The sequence below is a fragment of the Crocuta crocuta genome, unplaced genomic scaffold (genome assembly GCF_008692635.1).
Source record: "Crocuta crocuta isolate KB4526 unplaced genomic scaffold, BGI_CrCroc_1.0 scaffold54, whole genome shotgun sequence".
Lineage (NCBI taxonomy): Eukaryota > Metazoa > Chordata > Mammalia > Carnivora > Hyaenidae > Crocuta > Crocuta crocuta.
The window spans coordinates 4,565,839-4,571,172 of NW_027530356.1; positions in this window are offsets into that span (position 1 = coordinate 4,565,839).

Below are 5,334 nucleotides of genomic sequence, written 5' to 3' on the forward strand. Positions count from 1 at the left end.
TGATCTCACAGTTCGTGAATTTGAGCCCTGAGACAGTGTGGAGCCTGCCTGGGATTCTCTCTCTCTCTCTCTCTCTCTCCTTTGACCCTCCCCCACTCTTTCTCTCACTCAAAATAAATATGTAAACTTAAAAAAAAAAAAAACACCCTGGGCACTGAGTCTCTAATGAGCTCCCTTGCAAGACAACATTTTACACTTGATGTCACAAGTCATTGTGGAAGGAATTAAGTGCATCCTGTGTGACTCCATTGGGAGAAGTTCTTTTGTACCTGGTAGATTGTGCCTGGTTTCCCCCAAACTTCACCTCAAGTGCCTTTTCCCTTCGCTGACTTTGCTTGGTATCCTTTCACTGTAATGAATCATAGCCGAGAGCATGATTATTTGCTGAGTCCTGGGAGTCCTTCTAGAGAATTACTGAACATAAGGATGTTCATTGGGGAACTCATGACACAATTGGGAACTGCAGAGTGTTTTGAAACAAGGGGATTAAGGAGGTGATACAGGCAGAAGATGGTGGTAGGGTAGCTTAGAGCACCACGTAAAAAACTAGGATGGGTTTTTAATAAAGCTGTTACTTCAAACAAGCAAACAAAAATAACTACAACAAAAAACTCTAGGGCAAGACATAAGGAATATTTAGAGGAAACCATCAGCCTTCCAACCAGTGGACACCCTGGCACTGGAATAACCTAAAAAACTGTAGCTACACCTGTTCTCCCTCTAATCAGTAAGCTTCTTGAAGACTGGGTGTTGCAAAGTCTTTCTATTTCATACTCAGAGAGGTTCATTTTATAGAATGATGAGGTGAACGGATTCTTATTTATGGACTTTCTAAAAAAATTTTAATGTTTTGTTTCTGAGAGACAGAGAGAGAGAGAGCATGAGCAGGGGAGGGTCAGAGAGAGAGAAAGGGAGACGCAGAATCTGAAGCAGGCTCCAGGCTCTGAGCTGGCAGTCAGCACAGAGCCTGACGTGGGCTTGAACCCACGAACCGTAAGATCATGACCTGAGCTGAAGTCGGACGCTTAACCAACTGAGCCAGGTGCCCCCCCCTTATTTACAAACTTTTAAAAATCATATTTTACTTTGGTTTTTTTCATCATGATAAGTGTACTCTTTCATCTCTACCCCCATTTCCCCCATGACCCCACCCACCACCCCTCTAGTAACCATTAGTTTGTTCTCTGTATAAAAACAGAGCTGTTTCAACTATCCTAAAATTTGTATGGAACCACAAAAGACCCCGAATAGCCAAAGTAATATTGAAGAAGAAAACCAAAACGGGAGGTATCACCATCCCAGACTTTAGCCTCTACTACAAAGCTGTCATCATCAAAACAGTATGGTATTGGCACAAAAACAGACACATAGACCAATGGAACAGAATAGAGAACTCAGANCCGACAATAACCAAAACATGGAAAGAGCCTAAGTGTCCATCAACTGACAAATGGATCAAGAAGATGTGGTCTATCTATACAATGGAATACTACATGGCAATGAGAAAGAATGAAATCTGGCCATGTGTAGCAACATGGATGGACCTTGAGGGTGTTATGCTGAGTGAAATAAGTCAGGTAAAGAAGGACACATATCATATGTTTGCACGTATAGGGGGATTAGGAGGAACCTAATGAAGGACCATGGGGGAGAAGAAAGGGAAAAATAGTGGGGGAGAGGGAGGGAGGCAAACCATGAGAGACTCTTGAATGCCAAGAACAAACTAAGGGCAGATGGGGGGGAAGGGAGTGATGGGCATGGAGGAGGGCACTTGTAGGGATGAGCACTGGGTGTTATATGGAAACCAACTTGACAATAAACTATTAAAAAAAAAGACTGAGACAGAAATAAAAATAAAATATTAAGAGAAAAAAACAGAGCTGTGTTTTGGTTAGTCTCTTTTCCTTTGCTCATGTTTTGTTTCTTAAATTCCACATGAGTGAGATCATATGGTATTTGTCTTTCTCTGACTCACTTATTTTGCTGAGCATTACACTGTCTGGGTCCATCCATGTTGTTGCAAATGGCAAGATTTCATTGTTTTTTAAGGCTGAATAATCTATTCATTAATCAGCGAAAACTTGGGCTGCTTCTATAATTTGCCTATTGTTGATAATGCTGGTATAAACATACAGGAGCATGTATCCCTTTGCATTAGTGTTTTTATATTTTTTGGGTAAATATCCAGTAGTGCGATTCCTGAATCATAGGGTAGTTCTATTTTTAACTTCTTGAGGGATCTCCATACTGTTTTCAGAGTGGTCTCCTCAGTTTGGATTCCCACAAACAGTTCAAGAGGGTTTCCCTTTCTCTGAATCCTTGCCAGTGCCTGCTGTTTCTTTTGGTTTTGATTTTACCCATTCTGACAGGTGTGAGGTGATATCTCATTGTACTTTTGATTTCCATTTCCCTGATAATGAGTGATGTTGAGCATCTTTTCATGTGTCTGTTGACCATCTGGGTGTCTTCTTTGGAGAAATGTCTTTTCATGACTTCTGCCCATTTTTAAATTGGATTATTTGGCTTTTGGGTATTGAGTTCTATTAGTGCTTTTGATTTTTTGAATACTAACCCTTTATCAGATATGTTATTTGCAAATGTCTTCTCCCATTCAGAAGGTTGCTTTGTAGTTTTGTTGATGGTTTCTTTCGCTGTGCAGAAGCTTTTTTTGATGTAGTCCCAATAGTTTATTTTGGCTTTTATTTCCCTTGCCTCAGTAGACATATCTAGAAAAATGTTACAACAGCTGATGTCAGAGAGATTACTGGCTGTGATCTCTTCTAGGATTTTGATAGTTTCAAGTCTGGCATTTAGGTCTTTAACCCACTTTGAGTTTATTTTTGTGTTATGGTGAAAGAAAATGGGCCTGTTTCATTCTTTTGCATGTAGGTGTCCAGTTTTCCCAGCACTGTTGAAGAGACTGTCTTTTCCCCCATTGGATATCCATCCCTCCTTTGTCGAAGATGAATAAACCATAAAATTGTGGGTTTATTTCTGGATTTTCTGTTCTTTTCCATTGATCGATGTGTCTATTTCTATGCCATCACCAAACTGTTTTCATTACTATGGCTTTGTAATATAACTTGAAACCTGGAATTGTGATACTTCCAGCTTTGTTTCTCTTTCTCAAGATTGCTTTGGCTAATCAGGGTCTTTTGTGGTTCCATACAAATTTTAGGATTGTTCTAGCTCTGTGAAAAATGCTGTTGGTATTTTGGCAGGAATTGCACTAAATCTGTAGATTGCTTTGGGTAGTATGAACATTTTAACAATATTTGTTTTCACAGTCCATAAGCATGGTATAGCTTTCCATTTGTTTGTCATCTTCAATTTCTTTCTTTGGTGTTTTACAGTTTTCAGAGTACAGTTCTTTGAACTGTTTATTCCTTTGGTTCAGTTTATTCCTAACGTATTTTATTGTTTTCAGTACAATTGTCAATGGAATTGTTTTCTTAATTTCACTTTCTGCTGCTTCCTTATTAGTGTATAGAAATGCAACAGATTTCTACACATTGATTATGTTTCTGTGACTTTACTGAATGCATTCATCAGTTCTAGTAGTTTTTTGGTGGAGTTTTTAGGGTTTATAGACACTTTAGTCTATAGTGTCATATACATATATAGTGTCATATATATATTGCTAAGAGTGAGAGTTTTACCTCTGTCTTTCCAATTTGGATGACTTATATTTCTTTATGTCTGTCTGTTTGCTATGGCTAGGACTTCCAGTACTATATTGAATAAAGGTGGTGAGAGTAGACATTCTCTTCTTGTTCCTGACCTTAGGGGAAAAGATCTGTTTTTCCCTACTGAGTATGAGTTTTGCTGTGGGTTTTCTATCTAGAGCCTGTATAGTGTTGACATACGTTCCCTCTAGACCTACTTTGCAGAGGGTTTTTATCATGAATGGATGTTGTACTCTGTCAAATGCTTTTTCTGCATCTATTGAAATGATCATATGGTTTTTTTCCTTTTCTTACTGATGTGATGTATCATGTTGATTGTTTTGTGAATATTAAACCACACTTGCATCCCAAGAATAAATCGTACATAATCATGGTGAATGACTTTTTTTAATGTATTGTTGGATTCAGTTTGCTAATATTTTGTTGAGGCTTTTTGCACCTATATTCATGAGAGATATTGGTCTGTAGTTCTCTTTTCCTGCAGTGTTTTTATCTGGTTTGGATATCAGGGTAATACTGGCCTCATAGAATGAATTTTGAAGCTCTCCTTCCTCTTATACTTTTTGGAATAGTTTGAGATAAATGAGCATTAACTCTTCTTTAAATGTTTGGTACTACTCACCTAATGAAGCTGTCTGGTCCTACACTTTTGTTTGTTGGGAGTTTTTTTTATTATTGATTCAATTTCATTCCTGGTGATTGGCCTGTTCAAATTTTCTATTTCTTCCTGCTTTAGTTTTGGTAGACTATCTGTTCCTAGGAATTTATCTATTTCTTCTAGATTGTCCAATTTGTTGGCTTATAGGTTTTCATAATATTCTGTTACAAATGTTCATATTTCTGTAGTCTTGATTGTTCTTTTTCCTCCTTCATTGGTAATTTTGTTTGTCTAGGTCCTGTCCCTCTTTTTTTTAATAAGTCATGCTAGTGGTTTATCAATTTTTGATCTTTTCAACGAACCAGCTCTTCATTTCTTTGATCTGTTCTATTGGTTTTTTCAGTTTCTATATCACTTATTTTTCCTCTAATCTTTATTATCTCCTTCCTTTTGCTGTGTTTGGGTTTTGCTATTCTTTATCTAGCTTCTTTAGGTATAAAGTTTAGTTGATATTTGACCTTTTTCTTGCTTCTTCAGATAGGCCTGTGTTGTTATAAACTTCCCTCTTAGAACTGTTTTTGGTTCATCACAAAGATTTTGGACCATTGTGTGCTCATTTTCATTTGTTTTGATGTAATTTTTAAAATTTCTTCTTTGATTTCTTGGTTGACACATTCATTCATTGTTTAAAAGCATGTTATTTAGCCTCCTTTTGTTTATGCTTTTTTCAGATTTTTTTTTTTTTTTGGTGTGGTTCATTTCTAGTTTCATAACATTGTGGTCAGAAAAAATGCAGTGTATGTCTTCGATTTTTTTTTAATTTGTTGAGACTTGTTTTGTGGCCTAATATATGATTTATTCTGGAAAATACTCCATGTACACTTGAAAAGTATGTACATTCTGCTGTTTTATGAATGTTCTGAATATGTTAAATCCATCTGTTCCAGAATGTCATTCAAAGCCACTTTTTCCTTGTTAATTTTCTGTTTGAATGATCTGTCCATTGATGTAAATGGACATCCCCTACTGTTATATTATTATCAGATTTTT